Source organism: Emydura macquarii, unplaced genomic scaffold (assembly GCF_026122565.2).
Source record: "Emydura macquarii macquarii isolate MOO-44397 ecotype Brisbane River unplaced genomic scaffold, CSIRO-AGI_Emac_v2 contig_75, whole genome shotgun sequence".
Classification (NCBI taxonomy): domain Eukaryota; kingdom Metazoa; phylum Chordata; order Testudines; family Chelidae; genus Emydura; species Emydura macquarii.
This window is the reverse complement of record NW_027130212.1, coordinates 9245650-9256762: the sequence shown is the minus strand read 5'-3', so window position 1 is coordinate 9256762 and position 11113 is coordinate 9245650. Positions and strand designations below refer to the sequence as shown.

Here is an 11113-nt window from a genome sequence, read left to right as displayed (position 1 = left end):
AAAAAAAAAAAAAAAGTGAGCTGTTATATTTGCAAACTGAGCAATAAAAACAAAAACAAAACAAAACAAAACAAACAAACAGTTACACTCTGTTTCTCACAAAGATGCACACTAAGTTAGGTTTGAAATTCAGCAATGAGACCTGGCTTTGAAGTAACACTTCTGTTGTCAAGGGTTACCAATGCAAAAAGTACTGATTCCCCCCTCCCAAATTATATACCAAAGATAATTCAAATAATATGTTTCAAATACTGTTGATTCTCAAAGTACAAGCTGCATAAAGATCAATTTATTCGTATTTTCCTTTGTTTTGTTTTCATTTGTTTTGTTTACATGTCTGTTGAAAGTATGGGCTGATTGCTGTTGACCTTATTCTATGCATCTTTTTCCAGCAGCATTCAACTGTAAACCTCAGACATAATTTGTAATTAAACTCACATTTACAATGATTGTTCACAATGAAATACAAGAAACATATATTGTTACGTGCTTTGTCATATCAATAAGTATCCTAAATAAGATCTTGTGAAGAGTGTACTCATGGCCAGAGAGTTCCATTTCTTGTTCAATGGTGGGCCAAGGAATAATTTATAAAGTATTTAGGCCCTTAAATATTCAGTCCCTTAAGACAGTAATTAACTGGTTTCTTTTAATCTTAAAGAAAGCATACCTTTATTAAAAATATTTTGTAGACAACTTTTCTTTAAAAATCAAACATATATGTTGGAAAAAGCTGGTTGCCATATACACACAATTTTAAATCTCCTTGATTTGTAATTTGCATGACTAATGTGCCAGTCTACACTGAATCTGTTGGAAAGGTAGCATAGTAATTAATAATAAATGTTTAATTTATCATGACAATGTTAAAATCCTTTTACTGTTAAAATGATACTTTCACTTTTAGATTATGTTGGCCTATGTTACTATTGTATTAATACTTAAACTCTTTTTAGCTTTTAGAAATCAAATCCAGCAAGTTCTATCTAGATGTGTTGATTGGTTTGGTTTTCAACTAGGATATATTTCCTCAGTGTAGTCATTTCTTAGATGTGATAAGAAAAAATATGTACTTAATTAAAAATGAATCAACGTATAAACATTGTATTATATCATAAGAGCAAATGAACATTATTTCTTAATTCTTGATATCCTTTATATGTACTAAATCTATTCCTAATTAGCACTTTCAAAGTTAAATTAAGTTATATTCCTTTGGAGAAAATATAGTTTTTTCCTCTTGCACAGGGAAACTGATGCACCTTTTAAAAGCATTGGACAAGAAAGGCATAAGTAGAACTTAATGAAAAATTGACTAATTCTAGTAAATTATTTTAACTATTACAGAACATATGATTGATGGATATTTTGCACAGGGAAGGGAAATATTTTCCAGCCTACTTGTGTGAATACTTCTCTGCAAATTTTCTTTTGAAATCAAGCAGATTTCCCATACCCATCCTGCACAGTATCATTGAAAAAGCAGATATGAAAGGGGAGATTGCATGACATCCATTTAATGTGGCTTTTTCTCGGTTAACCATTGCAACATGTATTACAATACCAGAGGTAACGAATCAATTAAACAAGATTCCCTTTGCCCCCTCCCCCTTTCCCTTCCCCTCCAAATCATTCCTTCTCCAAATCTGCTTGCATATTGCTGCTTTGTAGTTTCTGGGAGACGGAGCAGTAGGACCCAGGGGCCTTCCACAGCCACCAATAGAAGCTCATACTTGGGTCTATTTGTATGCAATGCCTTCTGCTCTGTGCATTAATAGTAATACAGATAACGGGTCTGAAAGAATTCTCTTCTGAAGAAGGATTTGATTTTCCGCGGTCCTGATATTGGGAAGAAAAATCCGGTTTCATCCCCCTTTATATTTAAAAGTCTCTTTAGCATCTTGTCTTCTTAAACTCAAAAAAAAAAAAAAAAAAAAAAAAAAAAAAGTCTTTCTATGCAAGGAAAGTTGCAAGGACTGAATAATGGAACTGCTAGTTTTCTGAAAACCTTATCTCACAGGTAAGTCCCCCAAATAACAAAGAGGCGGATGATATTAAAAAACTCGTCTAGAAGTACAAGAGGGATGCAATCGTTTTGTAGTTATGCTGCATTCAGGAATGGGTTTAAAGCAAGTCAACAGTTTCTAAAAGAAATCGGGAATATCAAAGAGGGAAACCCTGATGCAAAATGCAGAAATAGTGCAAGGAGCAATCCAACAAGTTTCTTTGCAGGTACTGAAGATTTGTTTTATTGTCTCTAAAGTTGTCAGGTTACTGTGGGACGGGATCCTACGTTATTGCCACTGTTTTTATATTAACAAAGAAGTTTTAAAGCTGTGCATTCTTCATCCTTGGATGGGTCTGAGCGCCTGGGTTAAAAAATCTTTTTAGAGCGATTTCACGGCGCATTTCAGCTTCGCCTTCTATTGCTGCTTGAGTTCCAGGCTTTGGGTTTGCGGAGTAACTTTGCAGAGGACGGCTGCGTAAACAAGTGGGATTAGCAAAACAAGGCTGGCCACTCGTGCAATAGAGCTCTCCAACTTTGAGCAACGTGGTGGTGGTGGTGGTGGTGGGGGGGGGTTCCTTGTACCTTCCACCTTCCCTATTCGGACAGTTTGATTTGTGTGTATGTGAGCAAGAAATGAGATCTAGTTTGTTTCCAGTGATTTCTTGCCTCCTCCTTTGGACGTCTCGTTCGAGGAGAACGAGCGTGGGGGCTCGAAACTCTGCCTTCCTTCTCCCCCCAGCCCCTGCACAGCCCGCCGCTTTGTGATGGGCAAAATGAACATCCTTTAACCCTCTGCGCGGCCACAGTGGGATAAAAGGAGAGACTCTCCCTGCCTCCACCCCGCCTTCCTAATTCCCCTTGTGCTGGCTGGGAGTAAAACGCTTGGTAGCGTTTAGCCGGGCAGCGCATTGCTCGGCGGGGAGCCGGGCAGCGTTTGAATGATTGATGAAGGGCTCTGCGCTGCTGTCAGGGCAAGCGTCCCCCTCTCTGAGGAGGATGAGGCGGCGGCGGGTCGCGGGGCCGCAGAGCCGTGCGCCTCTCGGGTCTGCAGTGCGCGCGGCTGCCGCCACACCGCCTCACACACAATGGAGCGAGACCCCCCGAGGGCCGGCCGCGCGGAGGGAGGGAGGGAGCGAGCTCAGCTGCTCCTGCTGCTGCAGTGCCGCAAAACCCGGCCGGCTCCCCTCTCCCCGCGCGGGGCGGTTCATTTCGTTCGAGCGCTCGCGGCTCCTCTGCAAAGATCCCGGTCCTGGGCGCGCGCTCGGGGCAGCTGCTCGGCCGGGGACCAGGGGTAGTGAGGGGCGTGAGGAGCCAGAGATGCTGCCTGCAGAGGGACTGGGGCAGCCGCGTTTTGTGCCTCCTCTCCCCTCCCCCCGCCAGACCCGCTTCTTTAGGCAGATAAAAGTAACTGCCATAAAACAGCTTCAGGAGGAGAGCGGCAGCCCCCACCCACCCTTGCTCTGCGGGGCTCGTTCCGCAGCACACGGCAGGCAGGCACCGTCTGCACAGCCAGCGAGCAGCTGCCCCTCGCAGCGCTCCCCGCGCTAAAGTGGTCTCCTGCAAGTCTGTCCTGTTCGCTTCCATGCGTCTCCCTCGGGGGCAGCAACAGCGTGAGGGGAAAGTGTGTGCCTCGGGCTGGGCACCCGGTAACGCGGGGACGGCTCCCCTCGAGAGAGGACACGGTTACTCAAGGAAGGCTCAGCAACGCCCTTTGCCTCAGCAGACAAACGCCAGGCCACCGCCAAAGCGGCAGGGAAAAGGCACTCAGGGGCGTCTTGCTGCGTGAACAGGTGCGATAAATCCACTATTTAGAGTGCGAGGGAGCAAAGGTCCCACCCAAAGCTGACTCAGGGGCAGGGGAAAGGAGACTAGACCTGAGCGCCCTTGCAGCGCTGTCACCGCCACAGGGGTTTTACCACCGGGTGGGGAGTGTAGTTGCTGAGGCAGCTTCTCTGTAATACTTGAAAGCCAATTAAAGCTTAATAGTAATTATTAGGGCCTCATAATTGAATTGCCCTGATTTTGGTCTGGCCTTGTTAGCACATGGAATGGAGGTTTCCCAGGAACACCTGGGTGCTATATGGTGATGGTGCCTATTCAGTGAATGGTATTCCCATTTGATGGTGTATGGTGCTTTAACCACAGCATGACAATGGTGCAATCTGATGAGGTTCCACCTTTTGGTTAACACACATACACAACACAGATCATGATCATTTGTTATCCTGAGAAGTTCTGTAGTTTGGGGTTGTTTGTTTTTGGGGGGGGTAATCTTCATATTCTGGCTCATGTCAAATTTGAGTAATTAGACACTGTGTAGGCCGGTTGTCTATGATTGTTCAGTTCTTCTCCTAAAATTTGTTTACCATTTTGTTTGTTATTAAACAGCTACATTTTTCACAACAAAGATGTTTGAATGCATCCCCATTTAATCCAGATACTCTTGAAGTAAATGGGAATTTTCCAATTGAGCCCAATATTATTTAGTCACAATGGTCCCACATTTAGATTTTGTGAAAACAAGCTTTTACAAAACGTATGACTTGAGAGAGGTTTCTAGGATTTAATACATGTGGTAGAGTTGTTTTAAGTATTCTTCTGCAGGACTCACACCCAAACATTACAGAACTTGAAACCTAAATGTGAAACTGACAATTTTTAAAAAAAATTTAAACAGATTGAAGATTTTCATTGTCTAAATTGAAGAAATGCAAAAAGTAAGCATACAAGAACAATTAAATTGTATTTTTAATAGTTTAAGCTTAATATATCTTAATATATTGCAGTATATATAATATATTCTAATACATCACAGTATATTTTTAAGTTGACATTGTTTCTTTAAGACCATTGGGGTCTTTCAGGGCTAAAGGTGCAATAATAGTGGATTTAAAATAATTTTCTAATTTTATTTTTTTATCCAAGTCACCTTTCATTTACAAATATAATCTGAATTTAATTTGTAAGTGGTACTTTAAACAAAAATGAAATTAACACAACCATTGGTTATTCTAAGCAGTGAAAGAATGGTTTGGGGGTGGGAAGATTTTTTTTTAAATAAACCTTTGTATTATGTAGTAAGTGCACACAATGTACTAACTTTCTATAGATGGAAGGGGCTGGTCTTCTGCTCCCTATCCTGCTGTCATATCCAGGCAAAATTCACCACATTACAAAAGGTTTCTTACAGCCAAAGCAATCTTCTGCACCAAGAGAAGTATAAGAATTTGCTGGAACCAGTTTGTAAGTGAAAGAAAATAAAGATTTTTTTCTGTTGTAAATGGAGGAATTAAGGCTGGCTTACTAGCAATACTTTTTCCTGTGTTACATAAATTTTACATTGATGTAATGCTGTTGTAGTCAGTGGAGTTTCATTAGCATAAAACTGGTAGAGAATTAGGCCTAGTGTTTGGAAATGAGGTAGGGGAGGGAGAGAATAATGCTGAGAAAGCACTGCCAACTGAAGTCTTTTGAGTGAGTGAAACTTCATCAGCCAAAAGTCTCTCAAAAACAAGACCAAGCTGCAATTCACAAACCATGTTTGTATGCCCAGATACTCTAGAAATACTTACAATGGAAATGTCATTAATATTTGAATAGAAATCTTCATTGATTTCAGTGGGACTGCTAACTAAAAATCACTGAGGCAATAAGACCCAGAGCCTTTATCATTCACCCAGTCTGAAAAACAGCTTAATTGCTGCTATTGGTTGTCTTTCTAGTGACAGACCAACTTCTTTCTAACCACACCTTTTTATTCTTTTTTTCTAATGGGGAATAATCGCCAGTTGTAAATTGTCTGAAACCTCCTCAGTCTCCAGGCATCCCACAGCGCAATCACTGCAGTGAGTGCAGGCACCTGTGGTCCCTCTCATGCTGTTATAGAAAGAGACAAGAGATTTAACCCTATCTTTGTCAAATATTGGAAGAGGTCTATACTACTCTGTGATGTGTAGAGGGGACTGACTTGATCCCTTCGCAAATGAGAGATTAATTAGATACTTCCCCTATATGGCATGCTGGCCTTCCCATTTTGAGTATTATTTATTAATTACTTGGTTTGTGTTCAGCCTTTTATTTTTATTTGGGGTACATTAAATAATGTGGGAATCTCTCTACATAAATTCTTCATAGACTCCTCCATGGATGATCTAGAATTTTCAGCATCATCTGTGATGAACAGCAGAGTGGCAGAAAGGTAGAACTTTGGCCCACATATATATCTTTTGTTGAAAGGAAGAGAGAGAAATTGTTAAAAAGACTCAATATAAACTTTATTTCTAGAGCTGGATAAATCTCCTCCAGTGACTCTGCTTTAGTTCTATCTCAGGCCAAAAAAAAAAAAAAGTGTGCAATCAGTATTAATCCCACAATATTTATTAAAATTGGAAGAAATAACATATGGTTTTTCACAATTTAGAAGGAGTGGCCTTTCCTGTTCAGGAAAGGCTTAGAATATCAGAATTGTTGCAGTTCAAAACTGGCACATTGATATTGGCACTGGTGCTTTTTGCGAAAGCTCATCATTGTGAATCAGACTGCCGCCATGAGTTGCTCTTTCATGAGGATTAAAATGTAATTGTCATGCCAATTCATCCATCTTTTGAAACAAAAATCTGAAAAAGCTTGATTCATTTTGAAAATCAGTTCCCATTTTTAGTAAACCTGAGTGTCCACTTACTAGACTGCATTTATATCTGCCTGAATTTGTTTTATGAGATTATGTATTTGAATTCTAACAATGTTTACTAAACATTTTAAAAATAAATAATTATAGGCAAGTTACCTACATTTAGTAAAATAATAGAAATAAAAGCATTTTTGATAAGGTTATATTCAAAATATAGTCTCCATATCCTCCATTGCAGAGTAGTGTTTGCACCTCACTCTCAGCATCATCTGAACAAAAAGCCAATGCATCAAGATTGGGAATGCCCCACTCCTCTTACACAATGTAATGGGAATCATATGGTGATATAAACTCAGTGTACGAGCTCCTATGCCACCTCCCACTTTCCTGATGCCTGTATAACAGGAAAAAAGGATGTGGCCAGAGGACAGTAGGGACAACCATGCATTGTAACAATTTCCAGCTGTGGTTTTGTCACCTTGGTGCTGTTAGCAGCTGTCCTAATTTAGAGCAGCCCTGAGACAGGTTTAATTTATGCCTGGAGATCAGTCCTAAACATAGTGGCCCTAGGTTTGGGAAAGCACAAAGGTAAATTTTCTGCCTTGCACTGTCATACCTCAAACCTCAGTTGAGCTACATCCTTCCTGGATAATAGATGGGCTCCTTGAATGAGTAGACAGTAAACATTTCTTTTTTTTTATCCTCATCACTGAATGTGTGGCTACATACCATTTATTTATTCCACAGCATTCAAACCCTGCACGGATTACAGAATTAAAAATTTCCTCATGGGCTTTACTATGACACCCATCTCCATAGTATCTGACTGCTTTACAAACATTAATGAATTTATCTTTACAACAGCATTGTAACATGAGGTGGTATTATTATCTCAGTCTCACAGATGGGGAACTGTGGCATTATGGTCCAGATCCACAAAAGGACTACTGTGCCGAAATCCTTCGTTCCAGTTTTAGGTGCCACTGTGATCCTCAAAATTCTTGCTCAACTTCTGTAGGCACCTAAACTCATTTGGAGACTAGGTTTTTTTCCCTGTAAAAATTCCCTGGGTACCTAAGTATCTGCCCCGGGCATGCACACTTCTGCTTCAGTATAGGTGTCCAGGTGTCTGTCTCCCACCAGAGAGATCTGCAAACAAAGTGAAGATACACATTGCCCTGCCTGTCTTGCTTGTGGGGCGTCATCCAGTAGATATGCACTGAGTACAGATCAGACCAGATTGCATTCAAAATCTCGAAGAAAACTTTTAGCTCAGTGGTTAGAGCACTCACCTAGAATGTGAGAGACCAATGTTCAATTTCCCCCTCTGCTTGATGGGGAGAAAAGATTTAAACAGGGATCCTCCTCTTAAGAGAGTGCCCTAACCATGAGGGCACTCATGTGGGTCTCTCTCAATCCTTCCTGTTGAAGATGTTCCATTTCGGATAAATAACTAGTCATTAGAGCAGGAGGACTTATCTCTGGGTCACCCACATCCCAGGTAGATGCACTAGCCATCAGCCTATAGAGTCATTCTCACTCTTTCACTCCGGCTCAATTACTGTTAGTAATTATCCAAAGTGGATAATTATAGTTAGTATTTATCCAATGTGGAATCCATTTCCTAACTTTTGAATGCTTGACTTTGCAACTTTAATATTCTTTTTAATGATAAGATATTTTCATAGCTGTACTACCTGTAACTTCCTAGCTGTACTATATTGACCACCGCAACTTTAGAACCTTAAGATCCACAGTACTGACTGGTACCCCTGAAATTAATGGAGTAACTTGTAGCAGTAGTAGGTTGTTATCTGTTATGCAGATCAGCCTCTAAAGGAAGTTGAGAAACACACTTGGTCAGTGGTGCTCACAGCTATTTGCCACACAGCAGAAGAATGTTGAGTTTCAAGAATCCTGGGTTTAATATTAGGTTCTGGAGGAGATTGTGCTCTAATAGTTATAAACCCTCCTGTCCCTATCTTCTAACTCAGTCAAATTTGGGTGAATTTGGCACCTATCTAACCCCAGGACAACTTACCTGCCAAATATAAAGAAACTGCTCCAAAGTATGGAGGTGCTACAGCTACTCAATGAAACAGTTGTGAGAATCTTTGAATATTGGTAAAATAAAATTTTCTCCATACCTCATTCTTAGATATGACAAAACATTTTTGATGAAACTTTCCAAAAAGTTCAGCCCAAGCCATAGAAAATTTCTTCCGGTATGATTAAATTTTGGCAAAGTTAACGAACACAGTCTTATAATGGAAAACGTTGGGCAATTTTAACTTTTGGTCTTGCTGCCAGCTTCACCTATAATGTACTGGAAGGATCACTATAGTGTGAGCTACTAATGGATCCGTTATGTGAGGATTCAATAATCCATCATGATCCAGCACTATTAAGTGAAGACAAATCAATGATGTTGAAACAATGGAGAGGAAAGGGTATCCTATTCTTATCATGTACAAGCCACAATAACATTTTAAAGATGTTTGAGAAATGGCAACAAAAATTTGGCCTCCAAAAATAAAAGTTCTAGCTACACTTATCAATTAGACATTATGTATAATATCGTTTTATTGTCTAAATTAAATTTATCTTGGGTGCGGGGTGGGGGGAAGTGGAAAAGGATGCCACTTGTCAAATACAAATTAGACAATTAGGCAATCAATCAGTTTGACCCCAGAATATCCACCCTTGGTAAAATTATTAAGGAAGTGGAGCAGAATGCCAGATATGTGGCATCAATTTACTTATTTAATGAAGGTCACAGGAAAAATTATGGAGATCATCTCACTTTATACAATAGAGTTCTCCTTGGCCACATCACAATCCAACCATACATCCAAAGTGGACATTAAAGATACTCATATGGATTAGAGATGGGGAAAATTCCTTGAAGCTTTGCTACATATTTTATGCAGCTTTTGGGAAGTGATATAATTAAGAATTAATATAATAATAGGAGCTTCTTGTGTTGAAGGTAGTATATAGAAGGGCACTCAACAAGTCAAAGATCAAAATTACTGATTCACAGGAATGCTGGTTCCTATGGGCTTTACTGGTAGCAAAATATCTTATTTAAAAAATTGGAAATCCCCTGTAACTCCTAGAATAACTAGTACAATGGATTAAATGACATTGCAGATCTTGAAAGAGTATCCTATGTAAGAAGGAGAGAACTTCCCATATTTAGTTATGCCAATCATTTACTTTTTGAATTACACTTCCACTTTTGATTTTGTCTGCTGTGGAGATGCATGTCCCAGAAGACACTATGCAACAGTGTACTGAGAGCAGTGATGGAGTAGAACTAAATATCGGCCCTGGCATTTAAAGTGCACTGGCCAGGCCGCCGCTGGGCCCACATGGTGGGAGAAGGGCAAGGGAGAAAATGGGTGGGGCTGGGCGGGGGAGCGGCGGCCGCATTCTGGCTAGGGCACCACTACTGGGCCCATGCAGTGGGACTTGGGAGAAGGGCAGGGCCGGGAGGGGGCGCGGAGAAGCTGCCATGCTCGCGCCAAAGGGCTGCTGAGCCCATGTGGTGGGAGAGGGATGGGGAAAGGGGTGGGCCAGGAGGGGAGAGTGGCTGCCGTGCTCGGCCAGCCCAGCTGGAGGGCCTCATGGAAGGCTTCCCTTGAGTGCACTGATCCCTCTGGCATTTGCCAGAAGTGCCAGATGGCCAGTCCGCCCGTGACTGAGAGTAAAATTTGAATCCTCCAACCTAGACCTTTCACTAGGTAACAAAAGTTCTGAAGCTCTGAAATGGTGTGGAAAGCAATAAAAATATGAATAGAGACCCGTGGGTCTTCCCCTACAGTGTGTGACACACCAAAGTGGAATTTCATGTATTTCAGAAGATTTTAGGAAATAGCAAGCCAAAGAACATAAAAGGAAGTCTACTTGCCGTTTATTTGCAATTCTAGAATAACTAGTGAAAATCCGAGGTTACAAAACACTCATGTTATTGTCATGAAACACCTATAGAACTAGTAAAACACCTCGCCCCATTCTCCAATTGAACAACCACTATATCCTCTGTTCCACCTAATCCCTTAATCCATATTGAACATGACCAGTCCCGCTCATCCATCTATCTCTTGTTCTCTATCATCTGATCCTCAGCCCCAACAGTTCTCAGCCCCCAATGCATTTATTGTTCTCCTAAAACCATCAGTCCTCTACCACAATTACTTCTTTCTCCTAGAATCCACTCCAATCATTTATCTGCCCCAATCCATCCTCTGCCCTACCTTCAGTTCCCAGTGCATCGTCTGCACTTTCAGCCTCTTCGGTCCAGCATTGTTTCCATGAGTCCATCCTCTGTTTCCAGTCCTATATTTTCTCTGCCTACACCTTAGGCGCACCACTCAAATGGTTGTCCCACTTCTCCCTACAAGATCCCAATCAGATTTATTCCCCAGGCCATCTTTTCACTCTGTGTCCCGAAGCAAATATCTGACTTCCAA

The 11113-nt window shown here is 41.0% G+C and overlaps 1 protein-coding gene across 1 annotated transcript in view; it reads left to right on the top strand.

Annotated features, from left to right (window-relative positions):
- Positions 1–1814: 1814 nt before the first annotated feature.
- Positions 1815–11113, top strand: part of ROBO1 (roundabout guidance receptor 1) — a 935708-nt gene continuing 926409 nt past the window's right edge. Inside the window, exon 1 of the mRNA XM_067543346.1 lies at positions 1815–2020. The gene's annotated coding sequence lies outside the window, so the exon portion shown is untranslated. The remainder of the gene's footprint in view (positions 2021–11113) is intronic.